Genomic DNA, 10,703 nt, shown 5'->3' with positions numbered 1-10,703 from the left:
GAACTATGCATGTTGTTCTTCGAGCTGGCCAATGCCTGACTTGGTGGTGATATAGACACCATACCTCGAGGGGTTACGATCCGGCCATATATCCACCTGTGGTCCTGCTAGCTGATCGCTTTTTTGCGTTCTAATTTTAGAAGTGATCCGCGACCGAGTGAACATCATTACACAAAACTGAATCAGCTCCTTGGCATTGCTGGGATTCGAACCCGGGTCCGCCAGACGCCGCGCCGTCGCGGGCCGCGCCGGCAGACGAGCGTTAACAATCCACTACCACGTGACAGTCCGCCACAGCCTCTGGCCGGCACAAACCGACTGTCGGTACCTGCCACAGATCATCAGGGCTGTTGCCGTGCTGAGGCCCGCGGTCAGGGCCGGTGGAACGCTCGTCCCTTCCCTAGACCGTATGATCCTGTCAACCGCTACGATACATATGGACCTAAGCTGTTTATGCGGCGGCGCGCTGAAGTTATAGCAATGGGTCACGGGTTTCCCAGTGGCCAAGTTTGGTTGCTAACTAGCGATTCATGGAGATTCAGCGCGTGAAGTTTATGCAACGTTGGCAGGCGTTGATTGGGTGTAAACTAAGCGAGATGCTTTCTCATTGGTTGGGAACGATCGGCTTCAGCAGTCATACCGGCCATTCAAACGCCGTTTAAAGTAGCAATTTAGTACGTCAATGTTTTGGTTAGTTTGCTTTTTGTTCATAAGTGCCGCTGGCAGAACGAACACGAGGACTAATGAAAGGTAGGCAAAGTGGAAAACTAAAAATGCAAAGAATGGCAACTCACATGGAAGTGTATACCTCCTGCGATGAAGCTAAGGGCGGTTTCAAGGAAACGGGCCGCTTTTCAATGGGCTGCTCCACATTTGTGTCGGGTAGCTGAGATGCGCATTTTCAAGACGTAGTTCATAATAATGTCCTTGTAATAATGTAATAATGTCCTCCAACATCAAATACTTCCGTTTCTGAGCTAGTCGCACGCGAACATGCGCGGACTTTTCTTGCCGCTTATGTTGAAGCCGCAAGAGATACATGACGCCAAAGAAACGGGACTCAGATTATACCTCTTCAATAGCCGAAAGACCGAGAAAGATGTAACCATGGACGTCTTCGTCCCTGGAATACGTCAGTTCGAATGGTCGCATCAACAGACAGCAGTCGACTTTCAACACACTTAAATACAAGTTTCGAACACGAACCGCGTTTTGTGACACATCATACAGGCATTTTACCAGCTATATTGGCTATGCCAGAAATGAGGCTGGGAATCGAATAACTTCAGAAAAGCGCCGTAACCGAATGCAAATACATAGACCGCCTTCACGGACAATATACAAAAACACCATAACAAAGGACTAAAACACGCGCACATGACAATTATGAGTTAAGTTCACACGCATGAATTGCTAAGCTACTTTGCGGCGAGTTAAAGCGATAAAACTTAGTCCTTCCGCTGCAGTGGCAATTCTAACACGACCAGTCTGGCAAAGACCCTCGCGTCATAAAACTGTACTATGATGTTTTACTGAAAAGTGAGATTGTATTGTCTAGACAAGTCTTTTGCCTTCGGGAGCTGACCAACAGTTACAAGTGAGCCTTTCCAACATATTTGATGAATGTCCCAGTATCTTCAAATGCGTGACAGAATCTTTTAAGGGAATCGTTGAGGGTGGGTATGGTCGCGAACAGCTTTTTGAGTACAAAAACTGCCAATCCCATCTCAAAACCCCACACATACGTGAAGCATTTTCTCTAAACTTTGTTTTCCTATAACCTCATTCCCTTTCAAACATTCCCTCTGAGCTGAGACATCTCATCCGGTTGCGGTATCGACGGTGGCCATTGTCCTCGCATGAGTAAGACGGGCGGGAATTCAGAGCATCGCCGCCGCAGCGCGACTTCATCCAGTGACAGCCAGCTCGCCAGCGGCTCGCCAGCGCGACGCCCGCCCCTCTGTCACGGGTCGACCAGGCACCTGGCCCGGTCACAGAGTCCTCCCGGCGGGACGCATCTCACATGGAATCTGTGAGCAACGACGCCGGCCGAATCAGATGAAGCCATGGAGACGGCCGCGGCGCCTTCAAAGCCGCCGCCACCGCGGCTGCCGGTCGGGGTTGAAGGTCAGCGCGCGGCACCGCCGGCGGTCAGGGGTCAGCGGCATGGTCGCGTCGACCCGATCACCGATCGACTCTGGGCGCGGCCGCAGCGCGCTCGGCGGCGTTGCATAACGTTGTCTGCCGGCAGCGACCGGGCGGGGGCGTGGGGTCGGCCCGAAATAGCGCCGCCGCCGTCGCCGTCGGCCGTGACGCGTTTGGACGGAACTGGAGCGTCACGGCGGACGTCCGGAAATTCCGGCTCAGCCCGCACGCGGCCGCGTTTCGGCGGACCGGTCCCGCCGCTGCCGGTAAACGGCCGTCGCTTGGTCGCGCCCGCAGAACCGGCGGTGACGCACGCGCCGGCCCGGCCGCCTCCCGACCGCTGCACCGCCCGCGCGCCCCCCGTGCGCCGGCTGACCGTCGGTGGCGCCCGGAGCCCCCCCCCCCCCCCCCCCTCTTGCCTGCCGCGACTCGTCGACGGAGGCGCGGCCGCGGTCACGTGACGATAATAGCCAGCCGGGCGGCGCCCGCCGCGAAATGGCACGGGTGACGTCACGCCCGCGATTGGCTGGCGCAGGTCAGGGCTTGTTGGCGGCCCGGAGCGGGCCAGGTAGGGGAGAGGGGCCGCGTGGAGCAAACCGGCGAGGGAGACCGGGATTCGACTGACGTCACCAGTCATGTAGGAAAGGCTGCGACCCGAAACGGTCGACACCCTCCAGGGTGTTGATAACGCAAACGTTCCAATTTTGACAACTGACTTTGTCAGCAGCCCGAGTGGCCGAGTAGCCGGCCCGGCCCCCGGCGCCGAGGCGTGTGTAGCTGTCTGCGCGGCTGCCCGGCGGCGGTGCGGTGCGGACTGTGTTGTGTTCAGTCACGATCGGCGCCGCGCGCCCGGCGAAAGCGATTGCTACAACAGAGAGAGCACCCATTTGTCGAACGGGGGCTGCACGCGGCCCGGCCAATCTCGGCGGCCCCGGCCCGCCGCGTGAGCTATCACGGACCACGGCACCGGTATTCATCTGATCCCCGGGAGGGAGGGGGGGGGGGAGAACTCTGCGGCCTCCGACCACCCAGCCGGGTAACTGTCAGGCCAGGGCAGACAGCGAAGCGGCCCACGCAGAGCACTCGCCCAATATGGAGCTCAGCAGCGAGTGCGCCGATCGAATAGCAGGGAAACCTCCGACAAGGACGACCGCTCACCGGTTATCGGCATTCACCATTTATGGCGGACGCTATACCAACATACACGCGCGATGCATGCTGTTGCTCTTTCATCGAAACACGCACAGGCCAAAGATGATTTGTGCGGCTCCTTCCTGAAGTACATGCTCTGAATATGATACGGAATCCGGAAGAGCTTTGTGAAGCGAAAACACGAGACCGTGCATGTTGAAATATCATCGTATAGATATTGGGACCAGAAATAAACCAGTTTTACTAAAGCTTTGAGAAGCATCATGTGACGTCAACAATCCACGCTCCCCTACACAAGCAGCAATAAAAGCTTTGAAGATGTACATGGTAATGCGCGGATATGATGCGCAAGCGAAATGTATGACGCTGCACACACGGAATGGAAAGTATGAGCTTGAATACCCGTCTCCCGCCCAAACTTACCCGCTAGCCATGAGCCCATGGCACCGCCCCTGCAGGTGGTGATGTGGCTCTGGCTTACGGTACAACATAAATTGCAAAGTTGCGTGGCATGACCAAGACCTGCACGCCAATGTTTCGCGTTATTCAATAGTGCATATTACATCTAAGTCGGCCCAATACTTACGCATATCACACCTAAGTCAACTCAATCTCTGGCTAACTGTTCTGCCCCAGCGTCGCCTCGCGCACCAGAGGCCGCTGAGCAATCACATGGTGGCGCAACCACCTCCACATGCACCTTGTCATCGGCCAAGGAGAAACGGGCCGTCGACCAAACATGTTACGAATCGCACACATGTCCCGGAAGTGTGTACGGACCAGGATGTGGCAACAGGATGTGCCGGACGGGAGTACCGACTGGCTGATTCACGAGAGGCGCCGGATTACAGCTGTCATGAAGACAGCGGCTCTCGAGCTGTGCTCGAGAGCCGCATGAGCACAGCGTGCTTGTGGCGTCCGCAGCTTCTTCTGAAGGGTCGGGGATGTTCCGTCCCTGGTTAGGTTACATGGAGTAAGGAAGATTGCGGGAGTGTAGAAGCTAACGGAACCAGCACACAGTGCTGACGTCACATGCATGGCATGTTGTTGAGGTGAGGGTTAAGGGATGGAGACATGTTTACGATGTGCGTACTACCCGTAGGTTCGGTTACTTTCGAGCTATGGAACCCCACCCCCTTCCCATATGCCCCAGGAGATTTCAAGGGCCCAAGTCTACAGCAGCCAGCCCCACGCACCAGCCCTACATCATTACCAACGGCACACATTCAGACATGCATCGCTGTTCTTAAGCGCTCAAGGCTCCACTCACGAAAAGTCGTCTGCATTTTCTGACATGTGGTCTCCGACACAGGCCTCCGCTGCTTTCATCCGGTCAGCCAGGCTCCGCATGTCAGAGACTGTCCCAGTGTGATCGATGACGGACATGTGTACTGTATTCAGCAGCGCGGGGCGGCGCGTGCACTCCTCCCCACGGCGGCACTGTCACTGAAGTCCGGGTCGATCACAGCTGAGCGGAGCGCTAGTGGGGGCGGGGCTTCCGTCGCTACTCGACGCTGATTGGTGTACCAATTACGGAAGCTCGTGCAGTCGAAAGTGCGTGGAAATTGCTCGTGCACGAATCCCGGAGAACGATTTGAGCTGAAGATGCGTTTTTGAGGCTCGGGGTCAGGGGATCATTCGTTAAGCATATCTAGCCACGGCCGGAGGTCCTGAGCCGGGGCGAAGACCCCTCGATGACGTCAGGTCAAGCGCACGCGTGATACGTGTGGCGTCGGGCTCTTCGTGTGGATAATGCAAGGTTTCGTCAGAGCAAGTGGTGACGCAGGGAAACGGCGGCCCAGAGTCCCGTAGCTTCCAGAAACGATGGAATTCTGCAGTCGCCAATCAGCCCGTATGCATCAATTCGAGACATGAAGTCATCTTCCGCCATCAAACAATACCGTTACTTCTTGCGGCGTAAATGGCAGCTGCAGTTGACGCGCGCTTGGGACTTCGCAACTAACCTGCCTCCTGAGTCGTCAGCTCAGGGATAGAGTTCTGGTAGCCCGGCTATCCCTTCGGCACCGTCTCCGTGTGGACCGTTCCCGTAGTTCCAATGGTCAGAGAGAAACACCGGGATTACGCTTACCATATGCCTTGGGCCGGTAACATTATGATCCCCAGCTCGGGCGAAGCCCATGTATTGGGCTGTAAAGCGCACTGCTCTGATGCGCGCATCACGTGGTCAGGCTGCAGCTCCGGTACGTCAGAAACTAACGATGATAGATGAAACCGGAGGGCGGGCATGACGTGAGGCATGGGAGCTGTGACATGAGACATTGGAGTTAATGTTACCGGCACAGAGAGCGTCTTTATCCATTGCACACCATTGGTCAGAATGAGACCAAAAGATACAACTGGATGGACATCCAAGGCTGTTAAGACGTTTCCTTCCTTGCATCACCTTTTGGCATATGATATTCAGCGAGGGTAAGGAAACTTGTTCTTCCCTTTTCCGATCATGACAGAGTTTGTGCACGTTGGCCCTGATCGTGACAGAGTTTGCGTGCGTCGACCCTGATCGTGACAGAGTTTGTGTACCCTGGCCTTAAACATAGGTGAGCGCTCTTTAATGCAACAACTAACCAAAAGCCAGTCAATATGCATTCAGCTAGCTGAGCATCTGAGCAGTGTTGTGGGCAGTATCTATTTGAAGGAACTGTAAATGTGTCATAAGAAGACGAGTTAGTGCTAGAAGCAGGTAGATTAAGGTGGCTCTAGTCCAAACTTAGCAAAACGCTCCTAATGACTGCATTCGTATACATAATAGCCCAAAACAAGCGATAAACGCGCACTTTAAAGCGTGTTTTCTGCAGAACTACTTGATAAAATCGTAGTTAGAACTTCGCGTGGTCAAAACATCGACCAGGATGGAGCCAAATCGGGGCCTAGGAAGACCTCCAGAGGTTCAGCGAAGTGGGCTCCGCTTCGTCGTTGTTGGTCCTGTTTTGGACGCGGAAACCTTTTAACGGTTGTGATCCCATTAAAATGTCTCGAGAGCCCGTTTTGGATGTTTTAGAAGCCGCAGGATCGTCTAAAACTGTCAAAAAGCGCTGTTGCCCTCGGTCCCAGGGATCCCTGCCATTTCCAGTGGAGGGGGAGGGGGGCATTGCCCCAAAATCCTTCCTTGCCCACGACACTGGATCGAGTGAAGTTCATTTTTGAGATATCGATACAGGCTGTTAATTTGTGAATTTAACGTGTAAGAACAAGTTTTGCGACAGTAAAAACGTCTATCGTTATAACACCAGACCGTTAGATACATGGAAAATGTAAGTTGCTCTTACGTTGATGATGAAGTTGCCTCGTAGTTAAGTATTAGACAAGATTGGTTAAACTTTAATTAATAAACGAGCTAAAAATAAGAACATACAAAAAAATGGCTTGGGTGTTGATTAAGTACTAATTTTTGCAAGTATTGAAATGAATAGCGACACGAATTACAAACTGTCTTCCTTTTAACATTGATTCTTATTAAGATAGTGGATTTTATGATCGGTTCTGCACTAGTGCGCTGGCCTATTTGAAAATGAACTAAGTGCAGAGGACTGATTTTTTCAAGAGGGAAGCCTAAATAATCCCTTGAACCACGATCGAAACATTCGAAACCATCGATTGTTCATGCAAACATAAATCACACCTATCATTACGACAACGTTGCACCATGAAAACACCTTGAATGGATCTATTCATTCCTGATCCTGAAACAGCGGACATGGCCCATGCTTTGATCCCTCGGTGCGATCCAGGTCAGGGCTGAAATCGTCTGAGCGCTAAGTGTCGTTAGGTGCCCGTCAGCTGAGCACTTCTTCTCTGACCCTTACCTCACGCGGGCAGCGAACTACCACATTATATTTTATGACAAGTGGGGTACGTCTCATTCCTGCGCCCCCCCCCCCCCGCCACCCCCTCCGCAACCAACATTCTGGAGCGTTTCGCGCTTCGCCGGTGGCATTTCGGTCACGTGACCTGGCGGGAAGGCTATCTGCGATGGTCGGGGGTCAGCCTATCTGCGAGATCACGGGGTGTCCATCGAAGCCCACCCAGCGTGGAATCCATTACGGGAGGCTGCGGGTCGCAGCGGCTTTTTGCGTCCGCTTCGGTAAAAACGATATCCGCCTAATCGGATTTCATCCATTACAGCTCAATGCCACCACTTTGTCCGGAACCGCCAGCCTCCCCCCCCCCCCCCCCAGCAACGGCGGGTGTAGGCGGGGCTGTCGGCGAACGCTGTCCGACTTTTCTTCATCGAAACCCAAGATCGTCTTATTTATATTTCGCTCCATCTCTCCGGGCCTTGTTTCTTCACAGGGGAAACCTGACCTGGACATACGCATGGTTCACATGCAATAATTTAAAAATAAATGTAAGGTTAGTCAAAAATAAATATAAGATTAGTCAAAAATAAATATAAGAAGAGTCAAACAACATTCCGATCTTGACAATGTCAAGTCTCCCTCCTTCCTGTCCCCCCCCCCTCCCACATTCCCTCCAACACTTTAGTCGCCGCTCCTGGCACCGCCTCTGCCGCCGTGCTGGCTCCGCTCCACTACCGGCTGGTGGGGGATAGGGGGAGGGGCGCATTCCGGGCGGGCGCCGTGTCGCCACGACCACCGGGCCGGCCTACCCCACTCAGCCCAGCCCAGCCGGCCGACGCCAGCCACACACGGAGCTCCCAGCGCGCGGCGCGGCCTGTCCAGAGGTACGCGCCGCGCCTCGTCCAGAGCTCATCCTTATGGAGCGGCAGCGACTGTGGTGGTCATGGTGGTACTCAGGCGTCGTGGTGCAACTGGGATCCAGCGCCGGGAGAGGCGGAGAATGGGGGGGGGGGGGGAGCGAACCACGGCCACGGAGAACCGGGAGAAGCGGCTGCGCCAGCAGGACTCCTGGCGCAGCAGCAGCAGTTGTGCCGTGCAGCTTGTGCCGTGTCAGCCCTCCTCCTCCTCTCTCACCTGCAGGCTTCCCACCACGGCCGGACATCGCGCAGCCCATTTTCATTGCATCTTGAAGGCCTCAAAGAGCATTGTGGGTCACTACACTTTCCAAATACTACATTGCCCATGACAGCAGACTGTGACACTATACCTGCAAATAAATGTAACCGCAGGCACAGCGCCGTGCAGTGTCCTAGAATTGCCGACTTTGGGTGTAAAGCAACACCATATGAGGAGGAATTTTTCACTCCTTTTCCCCATATTTTATGTGAATTTTTCACCCCTGCCTGATATTGTATAATCGCACATGCCAAACATGCCTTTCACTTTTTGAGGTTTTCAGATGTCATCCAAAACCGAGCTCACTTGAAACCACCAAGTATAAACGAGGCTCCACAGAACCTGGACACCTATGGCTATGTCCTGCCTCACCTACATCGGAATCATGTCTATGTATGCACAGAACAAGGACGCCAGGTACCTCCAAGCCCAAGAACCCCAGCAACCCCAGCCGCTTGCACGCATTAAGTTTGGTTTGTTTACAAAACGCATCACAATCTGCAGCTGTGCGCCAAATGCAAGGTTTTCACGCATCCCTATTTTTTTGGTCTCACCACCACACCACGAAAGCAGAGCCTGGTGCGAACACCAGCAAGGCCTGGCAGCGAATTTTACTCTACGTATTTCTTTTTTCCCGAGGAAGCTTGACCACTAAATTGCATCACTCCTGAAATGCATGAGTGAAAAGTTCAAGAAGTGCCTTCTAAATTAAACTTACAAGATGAATATCAACATTTGAGCATTTGTATTAATAGATTTTAGGTCATATCAGCTGATCACAAAATTTTGCGAGAAAAGTACCAGTCTTCATATTTATTTAGCTACTTTTGTTTTTCTCGGTATCATATCAGTGTGATACCACTTTATTCTTCCTTCCTTTTCGATTGTCTTTAGAGGTACGATCTGCTGCTTAAAATGTTGACCAATTTCTCTGCAAGATGCTCCAACTTCAAATTTGTACGTATTTCGTACATAAATTGGATTAATTTGCCAGCCGCCCAAACATCTTTGATATGCACCCAAGCGTGAACAATTCACAGGGAATGAAGGAGACAATTTGAAGCACGGAACTTATTTTTAACACCATTTTTGCCCTGTCAAACCTTCGGTTAACCGTTTTCTTGGTTCATGGCGGTGTTCAATAATGATAAATCTACCATAGTTACCAATGTTAGCCAAGTCTACAATAAACCAGAGTTAGCCATTTTCTGTTTTAATCCATCGGGTTTTGACAAGTTATGATGCCACAAGGCATGCAATGGGCTTATTTTGTTCCATATTCTTGGCTATTTACCCCAAACTCCTTGAAGTGGTCCCTCATGGCTGCTTTAACCAGATGTTTTCTATAGTTGTCATGGTTTGCTGACCGGCAAATGACTGTACTGTATATATGCACTATATTTTTAACACAGGGACACTCTAAGCTGCATAGCAATTATAATATGAGTTAAATATTGGTATGTAACAAATAGTCAGACCACCCCATTTAAAATGTGAGGCCAACATCTCAAACTTTGTCATTAAATATGAATAAACAAGCCCAAATGGATGCATTTGCTGCAGCTGAAAAGGCAGCCAGCAATACTGGCATGGTCATCTAAAAGTTATGTTTTTTTTGGAGGAGAGAGATTGTTTTGTGGAGCATATCCATTATTGCCCTTGACATAGGTTAACCATGACAATCAAAACAAGTTGTTCAACGTGATTTAAAGTGTTTTGATTTGTGTGTTGTCAAAATAAAAATGCAAGTCGAAACCAGCCAAAAACTAGCTTTAGATATCATTTTTTTATCACAAGTGCTGCTGTCAACAGGTAGGTGGGTTGAGATGATGTTCATCATATGGGCTACTCTAAGTTAGGTTAAGTTGGTTAAGTGCATGGCAAGTGGCAGTAGGAATTGTGCAAGAATCAGTAACTCACAACTGCTGCTGTGATACAAAAAGGTTATACAGGATGAGATGATGTAAGGCCTCTTTAGGTTAGGCATTGGCTACTTTCATGGAAATAAGCATTGGTATTTTGTAAGAAACAGTGACAAAATCCTTGTTTTGCATGACCTCATCTTAACAGAAGCCAGAAGTATGTCTATTGTGTTTGACTTGGTGATGGGCTGATGTGTAGGAGTTCAATATTTTTTTTTGGGTGTTTTATGCGTGTTGAATTTCTGTTGTTATTTTTTATTGAATTCCTTTGCTTTGTTTTGTTTTAAAAGTGCTGTGGAAGGGAATTGAAAAGTGCAGTATCAAATTATTGGTGTTATAATTTGTTACGCTCATAATGCTGTCATGAAATTGCTATGCTTTAGCTCACGCCCGGTTGGCCGGCTAGATACCCTTCGCTCTGGTGGGGGGTCAATTTGCCCCCCCCCACTCTGAGACCTCGAGAACTAAGAAAGATAGAGACACCACATTT

Source organism: Pollicipes pollicipes, unplaced genomic scaffold (assembly GCF_011947565.3).
Source record: "Pollicipes pollicipes isolate AB1234 unplaced genomic scaffold, Ppol_2.1 Scaffold_4219;HRSCAF=4965_pilon_pilon_pilon, whole genome shotgun sequence".
Classification (NCBI taxonomy): Eukaryota; Metazoa; Arthropoda; class Thecostraca; order Pollicipedomorpha; family Pollicipedidae; genus Pollicipes; species Pollicipes pollicipes.
The sequence above is the reverse complement of the archived record's forward strand: the minus strand, read 5'-3'. Positions refer to the sequence as shown.